The sequence below is a fragment of the Culex quinquefasciatus genome, chromosome 3 (genome assembly GCF_015732765.1).
Source record: "Culex quinquefasciatus strain JHB chromosome 3, VPISU_Cqui_1.0_pri_paternal, whole genome shotgun sequence".
Lineage (NCBI taxonomy): Eukaryota > Metazoa > Arthropoda > Insecta > Diptera > Culicidae > Culex > Culex quinquefasciatus.
In genome coordinates, this window is record NC_051863.1 from 131,382,576 (window position 1) to 131,393,281 (window position 10,706).

General features: G+C 34.1%; 1 protein-coding gene across 1 annotated transcript in view; it reads right to left on the bottom strand.

Moving 5' to 3' along the window:
• LOC6039550 (putative glutamate synthase [NADPH]) overlaps nucleotides 1-5,861 on the bottom strand; it is a 68,306-nt gene extending 62,445 nt beyond the window's left edge. Inside the window, exon 1 of the mRNA XM_038263945.1 lies at nucleotides 5,242-5,861. The gene's annotated coding sequence lies outside the window, so the exon portion shown is untranslated. The remainder of the gene's footprint in view (nucleotides 1-5,241) is intronic.
• Nucleotides 5,862-10,706: the final 4,845 nt, after the last annotated feature.

Genomic DNA, 10,706 nt, shown 5'->3' on the forward strand with positions numbered 1-10,706 from the left:
GGCGCAACTATCGATCTCAAACAAACACAATTAGAGCTTTCCAATCACAATAAACAGCTTCAAAAACATAATGGCATCTGATAAATCTCTAAAATAAAAAAAAATGCGACGCAGTGCATGCGACGTAAAAAATAATAAAAAATATAAAAAGTTTTATGAATTACATAGGAAATACTGAACAATAAAAAATCATATTTTTTGTTGAATTTAAGATAACTCCGACTCCGACTCCGACTCCGGGTTATCAGAAATCATCGGCTCCGACTCCGACTCCAGCTCTTAAAATTTAGCCGACTCCGGATCCGACTCCGACTCCAGCTGTTTGAGTTTTGACGACTCCGACTCCGACTCCAGGTCCCCAAAAAGACCCGACTCCACCGACTCCGACTCCGACTCCACAGCCCTGGATTAATGTATTAACTATTTGAAAATTGCGTAAAAATATAAAAATAAAAAATAAATTAATCATTTTCCAGAACACCAGGTAGCAGTTATTGAACAACGCTCCTGGGTGCTTCTAGCAGATGCGGCGAACGAAGCTAATTTAGGTAATCTCAAATTCACAAAACTTTAAAATTCGATATCTCTGGAACGAAACATATTCCTTTCTGTCGATAAGTGATTCTTATGTAAAATTGGCCGGGAAATACGATGGTGAGGTCAAATAAAAAAAATAAGTAGGGGTGTTTTGAGATACGGCCATTAGAAGTTTTCAATTGCGCAATACAGGTAGAAAAAATAAAATAATCAAAACTTTGATCACGAAAATCCTCCAAAATTGAGTCTAAGGCAGACCTTCTAAGATTTGTGGTTCCTGAGCTATCGCTGTTTGAAAATAGGTACACAAATGGAGGGGGTGGTCCGATTTGGATGAAATTCGGGATTCTTGCATGTTTTGATAGTATCAACAGCCCTGCCAAATTTGAGCAGGATCGGAGAGGGTAATTTTCAAATTTGCACTTTTTCGTGCACAGTTGAGATGGAATGACCCATATATTATATTATTATTTTTTATTAGAGTTCTTTTTAAAAGTTTTAAAAATAAATATTATGTTTTTCAATGGATCGTGTTCAACATTTTTACTTAAAACTTTTGTTGATATGCATTGATTTCAGAAAATCTTAGAATTTCGCGGGATTTCGCGGAAATTAAGGAGTTACAAGAATTTTACGCTGTCCGCAAAATCGTGAAAAATCACTAACCCTAAATATTTCGATACAAGAGGCAAACAAAATTGTTTACGTAAAATGAACAAAGCTCATGCAATCGGGAACCATTATCTGTGCTCCAAAACTTATCACGTGAACATCACCACCATTACTTTCAGAATTAATCGAACTCGTGTCGATAAATCAACCGTCGGCTGGATAAATTCACACGTCCTCGCACAACCCGTTTACAATAAGGAATATCCCCCAGGAGCCAATAAAGCCATCCATCGTCATTCATGACCATTACACATTCAGCTTCGATGGAACCATTCAAGTCGATTCTTACAACTCCTTTCCATTATAGAGCCAATTTATTCGACCCGTTCTCGGTCACTTCCACTCAGTAAATGTACCAACGCCATATTTTCACACAGCTCTGTTTTTCCTGTCTTTTGTAGAGGAAAACCCTTCTTTTTCATCAGAAAACTATTTATTTGAAAAATGTTCAAAATTGTTTTAACACTTTGTAATTGTCTACCTTTGAAACACATTTAAAATAAAATCTGGATTACCTTTTTAAAAAAAGGTTCAAAAACCTATTTTTTGCTATTTTTTTAAACGCATTGAGTCAAGGACATTTTAAAACACCCAAAAGCAATATATGAAAATTTGTTTTATGACAGTTAAAAAAACTTCATGTAGTAAATGCCACCACATTTTAAGTTATTATTGTGCAATCTAGTTTTCCTTGACTTAAAATCACTTGATGTAGGAGTTTTTTTTTTAATATTAAGGCATAAACTTGTAAATAATATACTTAAGTCACTTCACTTAGGCTTAATCCGGCTTAGTCAGAGCTGTAAATCGTTTTTATATCATTCTGCTACATGTTAGTACAATTTAAAACCATAACCAGTAATGTTTTAGAGTTAAAACATTGAAACTTTGATCTTTTCCTACGCATTTTACATGTGATTTCACCTTAATTTCTACTCGAAACACTAAAACTGATCGTATTCGAAATTTCTGCCGGCAAATATTTTGAAACTCGGCCCAGAGGTGCAGAATGGTCCCAGGAACCATGCCCAATCATTGGTTTGGGTGGATTTTTTTTTTTTTTTCATAATAACGGTCTGTGGGGGACCCGTGAAATGAAAATTTTAACCAGCTGATAAAAAGGTAGTTTTCCCCTATGTACAAATAAACACGCAAAAGAGCGAACAGGAAGAGCAAATAAGCTAGAAAAACGTGCGTAACATCAAAAAGAAAAGAAAAACTCAATTTTCCACTCTCCCGGCGATGGACGTCACCCGTCTAGCCTCTCCCATTCACTCACGCACACAGAAACAGTAACACGCACACACACACACATGCTGAACCCTGTGTCCTTGCGTCGCGTTTCACCCACGTGATTTTCGCACACCCGACGACAGCTTGCTGGTTGAATCGATCGATTTTCCACCCACAACATCACACTACATTAGCACAATTACAAATGGAGAAAAGGGCAACTTTCTTTTACAGAGAATTGTTTTTGTTATTTTGATAAAAATTCTAAAGAAATTACCTAAAACAAACTCATTTGATATTATTTCAGAATTTCTATATTTAGTCTACAGCTAAGCCCTTCCAACATACAAAAGCTTCAAATATTGCTGATTTGTAAAAACTTGAGCTTCCCCGCTGCTAACTGTTAAACTATAAATAAAACATTGTATTAAATTTCGCAAAACTGATGACCCACCAACCCACGCTGGGACACCACAATCAGTCGGGTAGAACTGGTTAGAGCAGCTAACCAAAACACTGCTCTATAGTTAATGGCTTGATTTATTTCTGTTCACTTTGACACCGGGAACGCAAATGGTTCTGGGAACCATCATGCAGGGACTGGGAAATGATTTGTATTGCGGGAAATGTGAAACCTATATTTATTTTTTAGCAGTACATTTGCGGTCTCGATAGGAGGATCTACTCGCGGAGGTAGGTAGAGTTTTAGTTTTTAATTGCGAGACAAAGTTTTGTGGTGACGCAGCAGAAAAAGACAAGAAAGAAAACAATCTCTAATGCCTTAAAATTTCAAAGATTAGAATTTTGCCTATGTTACTTACTCCACCTAGAAAACTAGAAATATTGATCAAAATCATGTCCAAAACAGCTGTCCTAATTTACCCCGTGTCTCCCGAATCGCCCCAGGTGATTTGTATTTGTACCACGTCATACTTTGTAGATGGAAGTCAGAAATGACGATATTATAAAATGATTTTTTTTTTAAGAATAATCTGTGTTTAAATATCCATAAACGATATTTTATATTTTTGTGTTTTACAAATTATCGTGCATGAGTGAAACAAATACTATCATTTGATGATTCCTGCGTCAAAATATGAGAGAGTATAGCGAACGTCAGTTTGTGAGAGCTCTTTGTCATTCTCTTTCTATCATTTCCGCGACCACGCGCTCTCACCGCTGAGTCTTTCGTTCTCTTAGGAAACCGCAATGCAAAACGCAAGTATGAGCCTTAAAACGAACCCTAAGCCTTATTTTGTACTTTCCAAATATTATAAGGAAACAAAGGTTTTGAAAAAAAAACTTCATTCAATCTTATGCCCCGTGGTGTTTACGTCATTTTGGCGGTTATGTGGTAGTAGAATCAGCTAATTGCATTGCTAGCAACAATTCCTCATACTGGCAATACCGTAATCTGGGGCGAATCGGGACTTCAGTCTGAACAGGGACAGCAGTTTTTAGAGCACTTAAAGCATTTAAATTAGGAAATGGATGTACACATTTTGTTGGTCTGAGTCTGTTCTAACCGAAACTAACCAGAAAAATCAAAATATTTTGCTCCAACATGGTTAAAATTGCTGTCCCAATTCACCCCATGTGACCCGATTGACCCCAGTTTACGGTAATCAAAATTGTAAAAATTACGGCCGTACGAGCGATTGTTCCTCTTGCCCCATATGGTCGTCTTGCCCCACCTTGCCCCATATGGTTAAATATAAATCAATAGAAGCTTGATTTTGTTATATTTTTATTAAACAAATATACAAAAAATACATTTTCAAAAATACTCAAATAAATGAATGCAAACTTATTTTAAAAACTCACGCCAAATATTTAAAAACTGAGTTATTTAGAGGTGGGCAAAATAGCTTTTTTTGGGAGCCGCTCATTTCCGCTCGATCATTAAAATGAGCGACTCTTTTGAACGGCTCTTTCGCTCTTTTTAAACATTTTGATGATAATGCTATTTTAAAGCATGGTGTGATTTTTAATGATTTTTATTGGACTGTTATAAGTTATATTTAAAAAAAATACTCGAATCGAGAACATTCGCTTGCAAACCAGAGTCTTAAAACTTGAATGGGGAGAGCACTCAAACATAATTCTGCGTTTATTTCAACTACATTCAAACATATGCTGATATTTTATTTTGAGAAAATATTCTACGAACTCTTTTCTACATTCTGATTTAATCGGTAAAGTATGAAAAAAAAATCCCGCTATTTAGAACTTTTTGTTAATTGGTATTTCTGATTTTTTTACAATGTTATGGTTGATAACAGCGAAATAAAATATATCGCCATGTTGAAATGTTTGAAAATGAGTGTATTACGCCTTACAACCATTTGCGGCACCTTCCAATAATTGGCAATTTCTCTTTCTAGCAAAAAAAAAAGCCATCCTACCAACTCGACCTTCCCTCAATGTCCCTATATTTCAACAACTCTCGATAAAATCGCGGAACGCGAGTATCATCGCTTATGTAACATCACACACACACTTACAACCACACGTGCATAGAGTTCAGCAGAGATGTTCATCTCGTTTTTCTCTCTCGCTCACATACTCAGGACACTTTACGTTCTTCATTGGACAAGCCACTCCACTCGAAGGGACGAGGAGTGGAAAATCGAGCAAAAAGTGAACATAAAATATAATTTGCGGTTATCCTTGCCTGTATTTTTGTTCTTGTTGTTGATGCTGTTGTAAGGTTTGCAACCTTTGAAGCTTATGCTAATTATTATGCGGTTTTCCTTATAGTTACACGATGTAATAATGTAGAGGTTATTAAATGCTCACTTATAACGTAGTATTATATAGGGATATAGTAGTGTGGATAATGTCTTTTGATTTCAACTTAATTAAACACTTTTATGATTAATTTAACCGACAAAAAAAGTAAACTTGTAAAACAAAATGCACTGAGTTTCAACGAAAGGTCCTCGTTCACACCGATATACGTTTATGTGGTGGTATGTCCAACGAATTTCACAACGTTCTTATTTTCGTTTTTCACTTTTAGGTTCACTTTTATCACCACTTTCGAATCCCGCGTGTGCACACACTGCGACGAGTGATTTTTCCAAATATAACTTTTCCCCTGCCGAGAGCACTTTTCCACTTGCAAACACCGAGAGGAAAGGAGAAAAACACTTTTCCTTTCCCTTCCTGTAGTTCGCGTAAAAATGCTTCGTCTTTTTCACCGAAGGGAAGAGCCTTTTTTTCTGCGATGGAAAAACTGCCCTTTTCACAGGATACAACAATGGGACGATAGTCTCACTTTTGAAGTGTGATAAAGAATTTCCTTCTTTTTTTCTTTGTATTTTTTCTCACAAACGAACGCTCGAACGAAGTAACTTGAGGGCACTGGGCTTAAGACGTCTTAGCTCTTCCGATGACCGAATGAAACTGACCGCCCCGATGTGCCGGAGAGTCTCTTTTACTCCCTGGTGCTTGTTGGTGAGAATCTGTAGAGGAGTATAGAACGAAATGAACACCACGTTTTCACTTCGGAAGTGTATTGCAATTTGAAACGAAAAATATTCAAATGATACAAGATACCTATATAACAATTAATTTTATACAAATGTTTGATTTAATTGATGAGAAAATGTTGGCTATTTTTGAAAAGCCAATAAAATTCATCAGACACATTTTGGCGGTGCAACGTCATGCAATTTTTCGCTTCTCGAATGATATCAAAACCTGTCCCAAAATTAAATATTATTACAGATTCGGATTTGAAATTGAAAGTAGTGACTATCGAAAACTAATGTTAAGTCGAACTTTTCATTTGCCACATCGATCATTCCGTGACATTGCAACGGAGGGAGAAATAGCGAAATTTTGACCTTTTTTTGTTTCATACAAATTAAAAGTCATGTTTTATTTATTAAAAACATTTGTTATTGTTAATCTAGCTGCGATTGGTTATTAGACTAATAAAACAAATAAATAAATAAATAAAATGTTCGATCTATCAGCCAAAACGTGTCGTTTTTGTAACTGGAGAACGTGTAATCAACAGTTTTTAGTTTTTTGTTTTTTAGTTTTTTTTTTTGTTTTTTTTTTATATTGATTTGATTTATTATAAGCAGAACAAAATTTCAAGTGAACTAAACTCTATTTGTTATGCAATTATAACTTCCAACAAAGCTTATTTTGAACATATACTTAGACAAGTTTTCTCTTTTCAAATTGTAAATATTTGTAAATATTGAAACTGACCGTAAACATTAAAAAAAACTTCTGATTCAAGCCATTCTCCATTCTCCAATGGTCATGAACAATTTACTTTGAACCTATTGAAAAAATATGGCTTAAATATAAGTTTTTTTTAATGTTATACACAGTAGAAAAAATAATGGTAAAATTACATCTAGGAATGGGTACATCTCAAATGTAAGAATAAAATGTGTAATTAAATTAATTTATTGTGAAATCAATTTTTTTACCTTTGAAAATGTGTAAATGTACCACTATTCCAGTGTTTTCTAATTTTTTCAGTCTAAATTGAGGTAATATTGAATCATACAAGAGGCAGTAATACACTTTCAAATTTTACACTTTCAAAATTTACACATTTTTTACTGTGTATTGAAAAGATAAAAAAAATCCACGAATGTCTGAATGTCATAGTACCAAATAAATAGGAAATTTATAATCTTTTCAAAAAAAAATAGGATGATCAAACTTTAAAAATTTCGACATTAGCAAATGACAAACAAGGTTAATGCATCCAAAGATAAATGAATCAACAACAACAACTATTTGTTTTATGACAGTTCTAAGCAATATCTAACAAATTCCAAAGACTCCAAATGAAATAGACAATTAGGTTTTACGCCGACTCGATTTTTAGGTTAGAAATTTGACAGTTCGGCTGCACTGTTTACATTTTTTGCACGTGTGTAAGTAAAAATGTGTGTGCGTGTGCGCTCGTGACGTCACGATGTTAAACCTTATTCGTTCTCAAGATACAGTTTGCCGAATGCCGCAATTCCAACGAATGCAAAACTTAATTTAAATTCATTCAAAATATTATTATTATGCATGATTTATTTGATAAACTTTTATTAATCTAACCCTAGCACTGCCTTTACGGAGACTTGAGCTGGCAAATATTTGATTTTCTGTGGTTTTTTTCAATCAAGAAATATGTAGCTGTTAAAAAAAACTTTAGAACGAAATACAGTTTTGAATAATCAATCCTACACGTGTGATTAATTTAGAATATATTTTTTAAACTGCAAACGCCAATACATCTCAATCTCTTTCGTTCATTTCCGTGTCCAACCGGCGCATGTTTCTTCCTGTGAGAATGTATTGGAAAAATCCAGACACTACGTAATAGTGCAATACACCCAGAAAAAAACGTGAATTTCGCAATATTTCATCGATCAAACGGATCAAGTATTGTTCAAAGTTTGAAAGTTCATCTTTTACAACATTTGTATAACTTGGAAATATCAAAATACTTCTTTAAATTGTTACACCATTCATGCTATTCAGTCATTCTCATCAATTTAAGCATAATGTTCCAAATCATTAAATGAGAGAGAGACTAAGTAAAAGAGAGCATGAACATAAAAATAGGACTCGAATGTTCTCGCCAGGATGTGTTTTGTTGGTGTGTTTGGAAATCGAAAGGATTCATGCTCGTCACGCAATGCACGACGGCAGAACGGTTCAAGAAACTCTCGATGACGTTAGTTGTGTGCCAAGATTATGTCAAGTAGGAGTACGCTAGGGGAGAGGGATCACATTACGAATTTATACGAATTGTCTGAGATTGCTGACTGGCGATGGGTTTCGTTCGTTTAAATAAGGATATCGGTGTCATAGGTCAACATCTCGAAAACTCGAATTGGGTACTAAAGCCCTATGTAAATTTTTATGTACAATGGTAAAAAACACGATTAAAAACCATTTCTGATCACTTTTTTTCATTTTACTGCAAAAAAAAAAATTGACAAGAAGACATTTTTTCGATGGATCAACTCGACGCCAACATTTCAAAAAACATCATGTACAAACCATGCGTTTTGAGAAAAACGCATTTGAATGTTGAGCATCCATTTTCAATTCCCATTTTAATATAAAAGCAAAATAAGATGTTCTAATGATAACAAACGATGAAAAACGTTGCTTTTATTGATACTTGATCATCCAAATTCAATAAAACATTATTTCCGTAATTTTATTTAAGAAACACAAACATAACTTCTTTTGAAATCACCAACGTCTATATCACCCTGCTGTCATTGAGGGGAGCGCTTTGTTATGATTCGTTTTTCTTCGCCGAATGTACATGGCGCTTTTTTCATGATGCTTTTTTTTTCGTCACGAGGTTCATGTAGTCTTTTGTTAGACAGGTTGACAGGGCTATATAAACAGGGACTGCTGATGGCAGAGATTTTGTTTATGTTACTTTATTTAAAAACATGATTAAACAGACTTTACTGAAGTAACTTTTGCTCATTTTTGGTGGAGAGGTAGCTTATTAGGAGTACTTTCAGAATATGCAATAACTCAGAAAGTGTCAAAATGTACATGATGCCTTTTGAAATGTTACCGTCGAACTATGGTCCCCTTGGAACGAGCTGTCAAGTAGGAACTTTTCTGTCAAGAAGGACCGCGAGGTTAATTTTTCTAAATTGATTTAAAAATCAATTTTAAACTCTTTGTGGTCGTATAAAGGGTCATTGTACTCAGAAAAATAAGCTTTATCGCTGTAAACAATCTAAGTCTCATTTTAGGACCCAATTGTTCTAAAAAATGCACGCCTTTGCCCCGTATGTGGGGCAAAGTGACTTTCAGTTATTTTATGCGTAAAAGTTCATTTTTGATATAGTTTTCAGTTGGGTGTTTTTTTACCCCAAATAAACATACATTGATGGTAGATTGTCGTTTTTATTCAAAGTAGTACATTTATAACATAAGTTTAATTTCGAGGCACAACCTTACTATTTTTGCATAAATTATATTTTTTGGTCCGATTTTGACAGAAATACTATTTTTGTGATCAATATTGCCAGAAATAAAAGTAATTAAAGTGTGTTTGAATTTTCTTCATACAAAAACGCATGTAAAATTTAGCGCGCGCCTTTGCCCCGCCAATTTATTTTTGGGAAAAAAGCAAAAAATGAGAATTTTGTTTATTGGACCAGTTCAAAAAAAAACTCTAGAAATATTCTGCAAAAACCGAAAAAAAATCTCCGTGCATTGTTATCACATTTTATATGAAAGGAGTTTCGATTTGATCGTGCTTTCTTGACCCACCCTAAAAATTTCTGCAAATGTGACAACTGACCAAAAGGAATTAAGTCAAAAGACGTTTTGACACACGTACATGCCCGATTACTGTAAACAGTTTATATTATAACTCGGGACTCCGACAACCAAATTCAACCAAACTTCGAACAAAAGCCGTGTTTTTTATTGTTTACATTACAATATTTTAGAAAAGATAACCAAATAAACCTAATTTGTTTCAACTACAATTAACTGTGTCTTTTTCCCTGGAGATGGAGCCACACGTTGCCGTCGTTTCAGGGCTACTTGCAAAGATGGTTTCCGATGTTGATATATATCACACATTTATTTTATATTTATATACTTGTGTTGATAGAAATCACAGCTTTAACAATATGTAAAATTGCAAGATATTGAAATTTTTTATTTGAGTCTCAATATTCTTGTTCGTAAAATCTGTTAGGAACAGGTTTAAAACTGTTTGATAATGGGAAGGAATAGTTAGTTTTTTGTAGCTTTTTCTAGGTTGTTTAATAATTCCAGACTCCAGTTATGTGTAGGGGAAAGTGGGGCAAGTGTAACAAGCTAAGGAAATGATCGTTGTAACCCATTTAAAACGTTAAAAATCTGTCGGATTTTTAAATAATCATCTAATTCCAGGTCTTGACTAAGACTTTGATAGAACAAGTTTTTAAAAAATCCTGTTTTTGAATGCAAAAAATTGATTTAAAAAAAATGATTTTCCGTACGTTCTACTCAACTAGTGGGGCAAGACGAACAACCCGTTGGGGCAAGAGGAACAATGCATGAAACAACATGTTAATTTATTTACAATTGAACTGTTATCACTTAGATACATCAGATTAGGATGTATTTGAAACCTTTCTTTCATTTTTAAATTAAATAATATTACTTTACTAAAAATTTGATCGTTTTTAGGAAAAAAAATTATTACTTCGATGAAAAAAAGGAAATTTTTAAATATCGCCATATTTTGTATGGACAATTTT